At 33.5% G+C, this 16,336-nt stretch overlaps 1 long non-coding RNA gene across 1 annotated transcript in view; it reads right to left on the reverse strand.

Annotated features, from left to right (window-relative positions):
- Window positions 1-11,722: 11,722 nt before the first annotated feature.
- Window positions 11,723-16,336, reverse strand: part of LOC138170878 (uncharacterized) — a 148,501-nt gene continuing 143,887 nt past the window's right edge. Inside the window, exon 2 of the long non-coding RNA XR_011170772.1 lies at window positions 11,723-11,772. This is a non-coding gene — a long non-coding RNA (uncharacterized lncRNA). The remainder of the gene's footprint in view (window positions 11,773-16,336) is intronic.

Raw genomic sequence — 16,336 nt, forward strand, 5'->3', positions numbered from 1 at the left:
TTTGCTGTATATGTTTTCCTGTAACTTGCTTAACTTCTACTTTAAAAATTTGGATGCTATACCACTCGGTGCATGTTTAGTATTGATATTACTCCATTTTCTATGGTACCTTTTAGTAAAATTCATTTTCCTTCTTTATAGATTTTAATACAAACTCATTTACTTTTTCTGTGTCTCAAATCAGGATTGCTATCGCTGCTCTTTTTTTTAACTTCAGTTGAAGAATAATATATTCTTCTATAATCTTTTACTTTTACTCTGTATGTATCTCTCTGTTTCAGATGTGTTTCTTGTAAACAAAATATTGTAGGATTCCGTTTTTTAATCTACTATACAATCTAATTCTGGTTTATGGGAGAGTTCACACCATTCACAATCTCAGGTATAATTACTGTGTTGTTCTCTCCTTCCTATTGTCCCCCTTGTTTATTCGTTTCTCTCTCTTTTAACCTTTTCCTTCTTCACCAGTGTTCTGTTTCTGTACACCATCTCCCTTAATTTCCCTCCCCTTCTATCATTTCCTTCCCTTTATTCTTTTTTCTCCTAATTCTTCCCTCCCTTCTTCCCTACATTCATCTACTCCCTTTTCTTCACCCTTTCTCCCCCTCATTCCCTATAGAGTGTGATATGATTCTATTATCAATTGAATGTGTATGTGATTCCCTTTTCCATCCAAATTTGATGAGAGTAAGGTTCAAAAAATATTCACCTCTTTCCCTTCTTTCTCTTTTCTGTAATCACCTCTTGATGTGATGTACTTTATGCTATTCTGTCTCTCCCTTACCTCTTCTCCCCGTATAATCCATTTTCACCCATTAATCAATTATTTATTTATTTTTGTAATCACATTAAATTTCACTTATTCCCACACTTTTTGTATATGTACACTTATTCTAAATATCATAATAAAAATACAGATCTCAGGAATTACTAGTATTTTCTTCCTATGTATGGATATAAAGAGTTTTACCTTATTGGATGACATTTTCTTCCCTTTTTACCTTTCTGTGCTTCTGTTCAGTTTTGTAATTCTTCTGTTTTTTGTTTTTATTCCCTTTATTTTGTTTGACTGATTCTTGATGTCTTATGAAGTAATTAACTTCCACTTTCCCAATTCAAATTTTTAAGAAATGATTTTCTTCATCTATCTTTTGTATTTCCCTTTCCATTTGACCTGTTTTAATTTTTAAGGTTTATTTCTTCAGTCAATTTTTTTTTTTGCTTTTTGGAGGGCAATTGGGATTAAGTGACTTGCCAAAGTTCTCATGGCTAGTTTTTGTGTTAAGTGTCTGAGTCCAGATGTGAACTCAACCTCCTGACTCCAGGGCCAGTGCTCTATTCACTGTGCCACCTACCCTACCTTCTTCAGTCAATTTTTGACTTTCTTTTTCCAAGTTATTGACTCTCTCTTGCATACCTCTCATCATTTTTTTCCCAATTTTCTTCTACCTTGCTTATTTGACTTTTACAATCCTTCCTAAATTCTTCCGAGATGGCTTTTTCTGTTTAAGACCAATTCATTTTCCCCTTTGGAATTTTAGGTGTATGCATATTGACAGTGTTGTCCTCTTCTTGGTTTGTATTTTTTTTTTTATTTCTTGTGACCGCAAAAGTTCTCTATGGTAAAAGTTCTTTTTTGCTTCTTGCTTATGGTGTTTGCCTATTTCCTGACTTTTAAAGTTGAACTCTCCTGCTAGAGCATAGGGGACACTGTTTCAAGCTTCTTGTGCTGAGGATTAGGGTACCTGGTCACTGGCTTTGTGAGCTTGGGCCTGCAGTGCTGGTAGCTGCAGGCTTTAGGGGTCTTCTAGTTTACTGGTTCTTAGCTGGGCTCCTACTGATGGTGTCTAGCATGTGCTGAGTTCATGTGGGGTTTTTCCCTGGGCCTGCACTAAAGTGCAGAAAGTTCCAGCTGCTGAAAGATGTTCGTCCACTTGGGGCTGTGCCAAAGCAAATTGTGCCCACCACTGAAAAACATCTTCCTGCCTGGGTATGCACTGAAACATGGGGAGATCCACTGCTGGAAGATGCCTACCTACCTGGGGCTGCATTGTAGCATAGGGAGGTCCAGGCACTGGAAGACCCTGCCTGCCTCAGGGCTACAACAGTAAATGTGGCAGTTTTCTGAGTTGGAGTCTATTGGTTGCCTTGGCTATGCTAAGGCATGTGGGGAATCCTGGTCTTGGTGTTTGCCTGCTCTGTGGCTCAATTTACACCACTGGTTTTTGAGTTGTAGCCTCCTTCAGGTTTGGTTGGATGCCTCCTGTCCAAGACTGTGCTCGCCTTTTATCTGAGTGTTAAGGGTCTTATTTGCTGATCTAAGTCTCCTGGATCAAAAGACTGCTCCACCTTGTCTTTGTGATGGCTCTGCTTTTTCAGGATCTGTTATGGGCCACTAGAAAAGGGACAGTGATCTGCTGCTTATTCTGCCATCTTGACTCCCGGAAGTTTCTTCTTCTTTAAATGAACTAGATTTAGATTCAGCAATCTATAAGGTTCTTTTTTTCTTTAATTCTATACTCCTATGTATAAATATTTATCTAATTGATTGAGATCACAATAGTCTACCAGTTATTCACATTCCCCAGAAGGTAATGACTATTTTAAAATCTTTGAACCTGTCTTTCTTCAAAGAATTTTCTATCAGTTCCCTTTCCCTACTACTTTTAATGTTATCATGTATTTAAAATCTTTGTCATCCCTTTATTAGATACAAACAATAGCTTCTAACTGTTCTTCCTAGCTCTAATCTCTCCTTGCTACAATTTGTTTAGCATGTTACTTATATATTAACGTTCTATAAATACCATTAAGGAGGAGGAATAGGTCAGAGCAACACCTCCACAAACAATGGATTACTGTTTCCAGTTAGAAAAATAATCGAAATATGAGGTAAATATAAACAATAAGATATTTGTGTGTTAAACTAAGTGCAAAGGATAGTTTTGTTTTGTTTTGTCATCCTCTAAATAATGTAAAGGAGCCTTCAATCAGGGTTAGTAGAATTAAGAAAATAATTTGCCATTAGTTGAAAATTCAAGAAATCTCAAGTGACAAATAAAAGATTTAGTGGCCATATTTTGAGGTAGAATCTGGATAGAAAAGAAATTCAATGACTTTGACCCAGCTAGTTCAGAGGATAGTTGGATATGGAGGAAGAACAATGTCTTTTGTAAGAGATTGCTCCTTGATTTTTCCCTTTCCATTTAACCTTACCTGATGGTAAGATGGGGTGGAGTATATTCTCCTTTCCTTCCAAAATGGCCCTGGAAAACAAGGATCAAGCAAGCCCAGGGAGTTGAAAAAGTGATCTGTCTAGTAGAGATGCTGCACATTTTAGATAGGGGAGTAATGTAAAACCACAAAAACAGCAAGGTGTCCTACAATGATGGAGGCCTAAGTTGTCTTGGTCATATGCATAACTACATACCAGTATATTCCAGTTATGTTCGCACTTTTCATACTGATGCTGTTTATATTTTTGACAACATGTACTCCAGTTTTATTCTGAGAGTATTTTGGATCAATTATTCTTACTATGCCACCTTAATAAGTGCCTTTACTTTGAGCTAATTTTATCTATTGGCAGGTTACTACAGTTAAGTGCACTAGTGGGTGACTCAAAAGATATTGTTTTAGAAGTGTGAATTTACAAAGTTCCTCTGAATCTTGAATTTAGGATAGTACTCACTCCCTGAAGAAATAACTCAGAACATGTGAGTACAGAATTTGAAGATAGTCTCAGAAAGGACATAATACTGTTTCAATCATCCTGCCTGTCTATTGGCACTTAAAATGTATTTTATGGGGAGAATTATTAAATTATTAATCAATAAATTAACAAATATTTATTAATTATTGAGGACTTTTCTGTGCCAGGCACTGCGGATGCAATTAATATCAATAAAACAATACCTCATTTTAAATTACAATTCTTTTTGGTCAGGAAGCATTTTTTCTAAGGTTAAAACCTAATACACTGGGGCGGCCAGGTAGCACAGCGAGTAAGAGCACCGGCTCCAGTGTCAGAATGACCTGGAGATCGAATCCCGGGCTCAGACACTTAGCACCCACCCAGAAACACCTGGCCGTGTAACCTTGAGCAAGTTACTTAACCCCAATTGCTTAGGGGCGGCCAGGTGGCTCAGCGAGTAAGAGCACCGGCTCCAGTGTTGGGACGACCTGGAGATCGAATCCCGGGCTGAGACACTCAGCACCACACCCAGAAATAACTGGCCGTGTAACCTTGAGCAAGTTACTTAACCCTAATTGCTTAAAAAAAAAAAAAAAACTAATACACAGCAGTTTGTACTATGTATAGAACAGTGGACTTGTAGTCAAGAAGATGTCAGTTCAAATCCTGAATCTGACACAATCTGTGTCACAATTTAACCTCTTTCAATCTCAGTTTCCTCATCTGTAAAATGGGAATAATAATAGTAACTACGGCATGGGTCTATGGTGAGGATAAATGAGATAACACATGGAAAGTTCATTAATGATAAAACGCACATTATAAATACTGGCTATTCTGATAATGTTTATTTTTGTTAAATCCAGCAACTCTTATCCTTTTTTTCTGTCATGGACACCATTGACAATCTGATAAAGTCTATTGACCATTTCTCACAATATTTTGTAAGACTATATGCATAATTCAAGAAAATAATCAATTTTAGTTAGATGTTGATAAAAATGAAATTTGATTTTTACATCCAAGTTAATGAACTACCTGACGTCTACCTAGTCAATTCTGGTTAAGTCTGATACTCATTTTGTGTAGTCATTTTCCATGACACTTTTCTAGGCTCCATTTAGCCCTTAGCTAGCCAGGTATGCTAATTCAGTTACTAATATCATTATCTCAGTTTATGCCACTGTGGAGTATTATAACTACTTCCACAACCCTGAATAGCAGATTTATTTAGCATTCTGCATACATAATCAGGTAAATCCTGCTTTAATTTATATTATAGAACATGAAAATCCTACATGCTGTTGGTTATTGTTTCTTCAAAGTATATAAAAAAATAAAGCTAACTGGGGCAACTAGGTGGCACAGGGAATAGAGCACCATTCATGGAGTCAGGAGAAACTGAGTTCAAATATGGTCTCAGACACTTGAAACACTTGATACCAGTATGACCTTGGGCAAGTCATTTAAGCCCAATTGCCTTGTCTTCCCAGCTCAAAAAAAGCACATTCACTAATAGTAATGATATATTCTAAATTAACAGTATCCTATAAATTATTTACAATACAATTTTCCAGTGAAGTTTGATTATATCATAGATATAGAATCATTACAAAATGATTTTGGTTGAGGGAAATATTATGAATATGCTTGTAACTGGTTTGACCCTAAGCAGAAATCACATTCATCAGGCACCATTCCTAGATGTTCCTACTGACTCTTTGTAAATTGCCTCCCAGTGCTTATTGAGTAATGAGTTTCCAAGGCAACCTGGGAAGTTGTGGAGAAGACAAAATTAGGCTTATTTTTAATGTACTCCTAATCAATGCTCTTGAAAATATTTTCCTGACTCAGAGTAGCTCCTTTAGTGGGTGGCAGATATCAACAAACTTGCAATATATTTGAAGTCTTATCATGACATTAGAATTTGACATCTAAAGATAAGATCTTAAAACTATACTTAGCATTAAGAATGAAAAGACTCACCTTTTCACACCATTATGCTTCTATTCAATGATTTATTTAAAATGTTTCTGAAACACGATTATAGTTTCTCATTATTCCTATATGAATTACTTGCCAAGAATCACTAGGAGACTATGCAATGCTGTTCCTTTGCAAAGTTTCCCATATATTCCACTTTCTTCACCCTCAAGAAAAATTTCTTACAAAACATACATTGGTAGCAAAGTTTAACTAGGTTAAGATTTAATCCAAGTAATAAAGATAAAACATATTGGAAGTAAATTCACCATGAAAATTCACCAACCAAAACAGTAAATTGTTTAACTTCATAATAAGATTCTATTTTCATTGCTAGATTGTGTTAATTATTTGAAGGTTTAACAGCATTCCATCTTGTCAAATTTCTCAATGGCTATGAAACCTTGTGAGGTATAATATAATCACAGCTCTTTCAGTTCAAATCTCCTATGGCATTACAAATAAGACAAAATGGAAGAAGAAAAGCTAGTCACAAACTTGAGCTTAGAAACCTTAGAGAGGATATGCTCCTGTAATACTGAATGCACATCAGGTGAGCTACTGTAAATTTCCCATGAGAGAATGATTCATTACTGTGAAGAAACTGCTCAGACAGATGTTGCATTGAGTTATTTCCTCCAGTACCTACCTACAATTCATCTTTCACTTACTGGTATCAGATTGGAATACAATTTATCTGTGTTCAACTTTCAGTCTAATAATTATATGGGTTCCCCAATCCCTGCTGCTTTAAAAATGCATGTATCTATTTTTGTAAAGAAATTATGGCATAATTAATATTTGAATAATAATGTTCTTGGAGTAATTATAATTACAATTATGCATTAAATAATCAACCTAGTGTTATTGGAGACTGTATTTATTTACAAGTTAATCAGTTTCTTGAAGACCTACTCTTTTGCACACCAACACACTAAAAATGAATTTTCAACCCTAAAGTCTGTGTATGGGGTGGGGAAGAGGTGGGGGGATGTTTTTGTTTTGTTATGCAGAAAACCCTTTGCAAACAATGGGCTGATGGGTATCATAGGTGTTCACAGACCTCAGAAAGCAATATATTTTTGTGTCTTTTTATGAAGGTTCATCCTTATTTATGAGAAATATTATGAAAATTATGTGGTAATTTCAAAACCATTGTAATGTGGTGGGAACTGAGTTACTCCTAAAGCAAAATGGAAAGAATGCATCTCGGAGGATCGATGTTTTGTTTGCATCTCAGACATTGATAAGTCTACCAAATATGGTCAATCCATTAAATTTTAGCTTACCTCTAAGGCAGAATTTACTAGGAAATGTTTGTATTATTTCAAATGTCACAAATCTCAACAAAACTCAACAAGAAAATGAACCATACTCTCAATTGAGAGGTTGTTGGGAGACAAATCTTGGAAAACAGTAGGAAGTTGCTACTGGAGAGAATACCACAAAGGCGTACGGCCAATGGCAAGGGAAGGTAGTCCACACTCTGGTAGTTTTTCATTTTAATTCTCTTTACTAACCAATAATAAGGTGGGTTGTTTCTATGCTGTTGAAGGATCACAAGTGGCACAGATAGGTAGTTTAGTGGATAGAGAGCTGATCCTGAAGTTAGGAAGACCTGAGATCAAATGAAGCCTCAGACACTAGCTCTTTGATCATTGGTAAATAAATTGAAATGTGCTTATCTCAGTTTCTTCACTTGAAAAATGAGTACAATATTTTCACCTTTCTAGGCTTGTTGTGAGAATCATTTGAGATAATACTTGTTAAAGCATTTAGTACAAAGACTGACACATAGTAAACAACATAAAAATGTTAGTTCTTATTATTTTCAGTGTCCTGTAAAAGGACCCATTTAACTTTGCCCAGTAATATATCTTCTCTAAGATGCCTTATAATTTCAAGATTCCATGATTTAAATTATTCATGGAGTAGAGTAGTCACATACAAGGGTCATTTTTAATAAAACTTTAATTCTTGTTTAGTAATTTTAAAAATTGCTCCTGAGTTAATGCCCAAATTAGATAAAATTAATGTGCTATGACAAACATTCAGTGGGATTTTTAGAATTGTGTTTTTAAAGGATATTTTAAACATAAACAGAATTAGAAAAATAATGATAGAATAAAAATATGTATAGCTTAAAATCATAAAATTCTTGCATCAAAGTAATCATAGAATTGACTCAAGTTTATAATATCAAGAGTTATTTACCACTAGATAACTGGTGAGAGGATATAAACTAACTGTTCTTAAAAAAAACAAACTGCAGACCATAAGTGCTTACATGAAACCATATTCCAAAATAATAAGAGAAATAGACATTCAAATTAATGCAATGCTAAAGTTAAGCCTCACTCTTTCAAAAAATGTTAAAAACTTCAAAGGCTAGTAAATTATGATCAGCTTTTACTATCATCATTCCATTCTTCACTAACCTCTCCCTATTTACTTTGAACTAGTCTTGTCAAAAAAGAAAACAAAGTTGTTCCTAAGTCTTGACTGGCTTACACAGTTGAAGCTTAAGCTCCCTCAGTTACAAAAAAAAAAAAAATGTTTGCCTCAGGTCATGTTGACAGTGACTTTCTGAGCACCTAAAAAGATAAAAGAATCATTCATGTGCATCCAGGGTCTTCAGATACAGCTTATATACCAAGGACATCCCCACACTCAACCCTGACACATTTTAGCAGATACTTTTCTTCTCTGTGACCACCCAAACTAAGTACTGTTTCTTTGTTGTGAATTCATTCTTTGCTATGGCTAAACAAATATTTAATTAGCTGTTGAATGATTGAAGAATGTCTCATTTCTCTGTTATCTGACCTAACTTCCCTGGGTACTGGTCTGAATAAACTTGCATTCACCAAAGATAATAAGACTGTTAGAGTGGCTTTAGTAAGACTATCACAATGACATTGTTTGTGGAGATACAACAGTATAACCAAGGACCAAGTTCCATTTCAAGTTGAATTATGCCAGAAAAAAATTAATATACTATTCATGCCATCTATCCCAGCAATCTCACAGATATGCAAAACCAATGAAGTCAAGGACAGAAAAAAATAACTGAATGCATCAGTAAAATCAGACATTATTATATAGTAAAAAGATGAGTAATTTACAGAAATGTAGAATGATGTATTTGAACTTTTGTTAAATAAAATAAAAAGAACCAAGATAAGAGTAAGTTCAATGGCAATAACAATGTAAATAAATATTGTTGAAAGAAATTAAATTAATGAAAAGTGATGATATCCTAGAAAGGGAGGGAACAAACTTTTATTAAACACCTACTCTGTGCCAGGCACCATTTTAAGCACATTAAAATATTATCTCAGTTGTTTCACATAACAACCCTGGTATGTAAATGCTAATATCATCATCCCTGATTTTACAGTTTAGGAAACTGAGGGAGAAAGAGATGAAGTGACTTATCCAGGGTCACTTACCCCTAACCTCTAGTAAGCTAATGAGGTTGGTTTTGAACTTAGGTCTTCTTAACTCCAGGCACACCACTCCATTCCTTAAACCACTTAGCTCCCTCTACAGATTATAAAACAAACCTACTCCCTTCTGGCAAATAGAAGACTGACAGGAAACATATCATATCCATGTCCTTAAAAATGCCTGTTATTAGATATTTTTGCTTAAGTGTTACTCCCTGTGATAACTGAGAGGTCAATAAAGTAGGCATGGTGCAGTTACTGGGAAAAGACTAAAATGTAAAACAAAGAATTTTTTTAAAAAATGTAATATTTGGTGGTGCTAATTTTTGAGAAGGGAAATAAAGTTGTGGGAGGGATCTTTATTTTCTATAAGTTGTAAAGTTTAAATTTTTTTAGTTTTCAACATTAACTTTCATAAATTTAGAATTTTCTCCCCCTTCCTTTCTTACCCCCTCCCTGAAATGGCATGCAATCTGATATAGGCTCTCTATATACATTCATATAAAACATTTTCATATCAGCCATGTTGTATAGAAGAATTTGAATGAATGAGAGGGAGCATGAAAAGAAAAAAAAAACAGAACAGAACAGAACAACAACAAAAAAAGGAAAATGGTCTGCTTTGTTCTGCATTCAGACTTCATAGTTCTTTCTCTGGATGTGAATGGCATTTTCCATCATGAGTCCTTTGGAATTGTTTTAGGTTCTTGCATTGATGAGGAGGGCTAAGTTTATCAAAGTCAGTCCTCACACACTGTGGTTGCTATGGAGTACAATGTTCTCCTGGTTCTGCTCACTTTCCTTAGGGTTAATTCATATAAAACTTTCCAGGTTTTCCTGAAATCTCCTTGCTCATCATTTCTTATAGCACAATAGTATTCTATTACATTCATATACCATAACTTCAGTCATTCCCCTATTAATGAGCATTCCCTCAATTTCTGTTTCTTGACTATCACAAAAAGAGCTATTATATATATTTTTGTACATATGAGTCCTTTTCCCATTTTTATGATTTTTGGAGGGATATAGTCCTAAAATTGGTATTCCTGGGTCAAAGAGTATGCACATTTTTATAGCCCATTGGGTATAGGTTCAAATTGCTCTTCAGAATGGTTGAATCAGTTCACAACTCCACCAAAAATGCATTAGTGTTCCAGTTTTTCCACAACCTCTCCAGAATTCATAATTTTCCTGTTTTGTCATCTCAGCCAATCTAATAGGTGTGATGTGATATCAGCATTCTTTTGATTTGCATTTCTATAATATGTATTCATATGGATCAATTTTTCATATGACTATAGATTGCCTTAATTTCTTCCTCTAAAAATTGCCTGTTCATATACTTTGGGAATTTATCAGTTGGGAATACACACACACACACATACATATACATACATACATAGAATTTATCAATTGGTAACACACACATATATGCATGTATATGTATATATGAATATATATGTGTTTGTTTGTATATATATGTATGTATACATATACAAATATATATATATATATATATCCAATGCCCCAATATAGATACCTATAAATGTAAATTATCTTTAGAGATCTTGTCTTCAAATTCAATCACTTTCCTTGCTATAAAATTTCATTTTTTTCTGATTGTACTTTTTGGAATTGTATTTTCTTTTACTTTTTGTCATTGAGGGCTCTGACTTCTGACTCAAATTTTTTTGCTCATTTCTTCTTTTAAAATTTGCATTCCTCCTTTTGTACCACTTTGTAATTTCTTCTTAACTGTTTTCTAATATCTGCATTGTCTGCAGGAATTTCTTTTTCATTCTGTAATTTTTATTAATTTATCTTTATATAATGTGTCAGGACTCCCACTCTAAGAATATTTCTCTTTTTACTTCTCTATCTTCTTACTTTTAGGAGACACCTTGTTTTCCAGAGCTAAGGCCCAGAAAGCAAGCTATTCCCTGAGCTTGGTCTAGCAACAGTCCTTTGCTCTCACCCTCTGGATAAACTCTGCTAAAGTTAAATCACAGGTGGGACTCAAACCAGCCACAGCTAGTTTCTGAGTTTAGACAAGCACTTGCAGGAACAACCTTGTTACCCTGAAGCCCTACTGTGATTATAATTTCTAAAAGTAAGGAAATTTGCCTCATTGTTGTTATTACTATTTTTATTTAAAATGTTTATTTATACTATATATCATTTATTTATTAATACTATTTATAGTACTATTACTTTTATTTTGTTGCTATCACTTATATCAGTTATATATACTTATCAGTTATACCTCATTGCCTGATTTTTTTTCTTTAACTCTATGTATCAAAGTTTAGTCTTAATTAATTAATTACTTAGTCTTACAGGAGACCCCCAATTAATTAATTAATTGCTCAGTTTTTCAGGAGACTCCATCATGAGTGTCTAGTTACCCTCCTCCAATAAAATAAAGGAAATGTTTTTGCCTATAACAGCTGAGGTATAACCTCTCTGTGTGATTTGGTATTTTGAGAGTTAACAGCTGGTGCATAAACTCTGTGGCTCTTTGGTCATTTCTTTTCAGGATTTCACAAATGTATGCTTAATGTGTCCTCTCTCTCTCTCTCTCTCTCTCTCTCTCTTTCTCTGTATGTTTTTTTTTTTTTTTTTTTTTTTTTTTTTTTTTTTTTGCTGGTGCATATATCTTTTTCTCTTTTCTTTCTTTCTTTTCTTCTTTTCCCCCCTTTCTGCCTTCTTTCTCCTCTTTCCCCCCCCCTCTCCCCTTCATTTTTGCTTTTTATTTTTTTATTTTTAATTTTTTTTAAGCAATTGGGGTTAAGTAACTTGCTCAAGGTTACATGGCCAGTCATTTCTGGGTGTGGTGCTGAGTGTCCGAGCCCGGGATTCTATCTCCAGTTCATCCTGACGCTCGAGATGGTGCTCTTACTTGCTGTGCTACCTGGCTGCCCCCTTTTGTTTTATTTTTATCAAAATTTTCTTATGACTGATCTTTTTGCGAACTGCTTTTTATTCAGATATTCTCTTTTGAACTTCTGGTCTTTTAGCCTTTCTTTTCTTTTCTTCCTCATTTTTTTCTGAGATATTTTTCATGAAATTTTTAGTTGGTGACTTCTTTTCTCTTTTTATCATGAACAAAGTCATCTTTGATTACTTTGTAACTGTAATTTAATTCCTCTTGCTGATAAGGCAACTGCTGTGCCATCTTGATAGTCATATGATCCTGGAAACTGTGATTATATTTGTGTAATTAGCTGTCAATGAGGAAACTCTCTCCACCAATGAAATTCAGCAAAGATTGATAAAAATGATATTTGCATTGCCTGTAGCCTTAAGTTATACTAGATAGAAACAAGGCTTTAATGTCAGCAACACTTGAGTTCAATTGCATTTGATAAAGACATTGATCTTGTGACCTTAGATATATCATTTAACAGTTTAATATGTTCTTTAATATTTTAGTCTTTACTATCAACATTAAGAAAGAAATATCTAAGTAGTTGTTTATCCATTTTCCAATATTTGCAATATTATCCCACCTCAAAATATAGAAAAATGAAGTCATGCTATGTAGCTTTCATAAGGAATATACAATATAAAAAAACATACAAATGTATTTGAATGTTCTTATCTGTCTTTATAAACCACTGGTTGAGTTTCATCTCAAATTGCATTTGGTGTAAAAGTAACTTGTTTACAAAATGTAATTTTATCATACCTAAAGTGATAGACAGTTGTTATGATAATGTTGCAAAATATTTCCCTACTTTAACTGAACTTACTCTCGATCATATTTTACCATAAATAAAAATGTATTTTGAAATATTTTTGTAATAAAAGGAAGACAACAAAAGTTAGTTTTTTATTTCTATTTAGAACTTATGAACATTGTTAAACTAGTTTTCCTTAATAATAATAGCCATGACAGTTAAACTTTATTTACCACCTATTATGTGACAGGCACTGTTTAAGTGCTTTACAAATGTTATCACATTTATTTCTTACAAGAACTATTTGTTGTGGTATTTGTGCTTTGTAGATGTTATTACTTTCCTCATCTAAGAGGAAAATAAGAAAAAAAGGGTTTAAGTGACTTGTCCAGGGTAATACAGGTAGTAAAAGTTTCTGAGGCAGGTTTGAACTTAGGCTTTCTTGACTCCACACTCAATAATCTATCTGCTGTACCAACTCCCTTTTCCGATTATGATAAAGGACCAAACATTGCATAGGGATCTTTTAGGTGTAAAATAGTAGTAATTCCAGTAACAAGGTTACAGTAATGAAAATTCAAAACATTAACATTCAAATAGCAAAATCCAAGTAGTCTGAATATTATATCAGCACACCACTATATTTGATGATAAGACAAAAGTGGAGATGGAAAGATTGATGAATTTAGAATCTGTATAACTGGGTTCAAATCCTTCATCACTTCCCACATGTATACCCTTGGAAAAAGGTCCTAAACTATCTTATCTGAAAAATGAAGGACTTGGACTAAACAGAATCCTTTCTGTCCTAAATCTTTCATTTTATAATCCTGCAGCATTTTCTTAAACTGAACCATATTCCAACGATTTGTGATTTCTTCAGTGTGGATAATCTCTTCAATTATATCAACCTAAAAAAAATGTATAACTGTGTGACATCTTCAAGAGTGACTTTCACTGAAAAAAAAATAACACCAACCTTGCACCAGTAAAGTGATAAGTATCACTAACAAGTTAAATTAAACTTTGGACATTTAGTATTTCAGTATATGGGCAAAAAAAACCCTAGATTTTGTTTTATTTTTCCCTATTCTTTATCATCTTTAGCTGAATAATCTCCTAATGGTTAGTAATGATGCCATTCGTATTACTGTATTTCCTTAAGAAATAAATACATTGTATAAATTCTCAGTAAAAGTTTGTTGCATCTGTCATTCACATGCTTTAATATAGTTTAATATAGAGTTGCAGAACCTGACACCTATAAATTTTCAAATACAACAGAAAAAATGTGGAAAATGATCAATCAAAATTAAAATTATAAAATAACTAACTTAAAATGTAATTCATACATATTAAGGTGGACATATTTTTCAGAAGTCATGATTGCTATAACTTCTAAAATATTTGAGGCAGAAATAGTACCCTTTCAATAAATACATATATACATAAACGGAATTGAAGCAGTATCTCCAAACTTTAGTTTTAATATTCTGCTTTTATAGTGTGAATATATTAATAATAATGATTTTTACTCTCTCACTCTCTCTCTATATATATGTATGTATATATAATATATGTGTATGTGATAGTATATATATTTCTTTACTATTTTCTCTATTTTGGAAATAATGCAGTGAAACATTCAAATTGTTTCAAATATTTATGTATCTATACCAATTAGAATAAAAGTGGGAATTCAAATAATGATCTGACTAAGTCAGTTGATAGCAGATTTTTCTACATTAAGTATATTATTACTTTAATTTTCCTTTTCCACTTGTGTATGCAGTCCTGGAACTACAATTGTAATAATTATTATTAGATGAATTTTTATCAGTTAATTTAAAAAAGATAATGACACTTCTGTTCTTAATATCACATTTTTATAAAACATAATCAAATTTTCCAAGTGATGCAGTATTATAATTTTAAATTCATTAAACCTACTTAAGACTAGAAAAATTTTATTCAAAGAGAATGAGAATTAGCTGAATAAATACCAGATTATATTGCTATGAACTTGTGAAAAATGTAACAATCAAATTTTATAAGATCAGGTTTTACTATTCATTTATTTTATCATTCATTTAATGGAATATAGCACATATCTAAGCATTATTTAGAATGTGTATCAACATTCAATTAAATAAAAACACCTGATTACTATACTTTATTCTGCTTAAGATAATTTAAATCACAAAGTTCTTTAGAATGTTCTAACTGGGATGTGGAAAAAGATATTCTGATAACCTGGGTAATCTCTACTGAACTAGCAGAAATGAATTCTAATATTAACATTTAAATAAAACAAATTTCTTGTGGCTTCAGTAGAAAGAGCCAGACTCAAACACTGGCAAATATTAGCAAATTCAAGAAAAGCTTTGAGGGTTTGTTGCAAGCATTAAATGGCTTGAGGTACTACCTAGAATTTCTAAACATGCAAAGTAACACATAAATTCATAAAATTTTGGACCCAAAGCTAGATAACAATGTATTCTAGTCAGTTAGTAAATCAGTCAACAAGAATTTGTCAGTCACTATACTAAACACTGTGCAACTAGGTAGTGAAGGGTCTGGAGTCAGGAAGATATCCTGAGTTTGAATCTAGATTCAGACACTTATTAGCTGTGTAACCCCAGCCAAGTCACTTAACCCTTTTTGCCTTAGCTCCTTATCTATAACATGAACTGGAGAAGGAAATGGCAAATGACTCTAATTCCTTGGCCAATATAATCCAAACGTGGATCATAAAAGGGTTGGACATGATTTAAAAAGAACAAATACTTAGCACTAAGAAGAAAAAAAAAGGAAAGTAAACATGTTAAGTCCCTAGCCTGAAGGAAATTACATTCTAGTTGACAGAAAAATATGCAGATAATAACATATTGCCCTGGTGGGGGGTGACCTGTGCTAGAGAAAGGAAGTTATTATCTGAGTCTTTAAGGTAGTGAGGGAAGCTAGGGGACAGAAATGAGACAGGAGGGAACTTTAGGCAAACTGTGAGTTAGGTTTGTGTGTGTGTGTATGGGGGGGGGGGGGGGGGTAGCAAGTAGGCCAGTGTAGATGAATTATAGAATAATTAGATGGAAGCAAGGTATAAAGCTGCTATAGAAATCTATGAGATATAATGAATAGAGTGCCAGGACTGGAGTTGGAAAGATCTGATTTCAAATCTGGTCTCAGTAACTTAATAGCTGTGTGACACTGGGCAAGTCATTTCACTCCATTTGCCTCAGTTTCCTCATTTTTAGCTGGAGAAGGAAATGAGAAAACACTTCTATATCATTGCCAAGAAAACCCCAAATGGGATCACAAAGAGTTGGATATGATTGGAACTACTGAACAAAAACGTATAAAAAGATTGGAAAAAAATAAAGCAGGTGGATTGTCAAAGGTTTTAGCTGTCAAACAAATAAAATATTTGAGGTCGAAGGTAATAGGGAGACACTCCTTGGGCTTTAGTGAGGAAGAAGGTGATATAATTGGATATAACATTGGGAAAATTTCTTTGAAAGATGAATCGA

The sequence above is a fragment of the Petaurus breviceps genome, unplaced genomic scaffold (assembly GCF_028583685.1).
Source record: "Petaurus breviceps papuanus isolate PSGF00001 unplaced genomic scaffold, PetGlider_PUasm1.0 40, whole genome shotgun sequence".
In the NCBI taxonomy this organism is placed as follows: domain Eukaryota; kingdom Metazoa; phylum Chordata; class Mammalia; order Diprotodontia; family Petauridae; genus Petaurus; species Petaurus breviceps.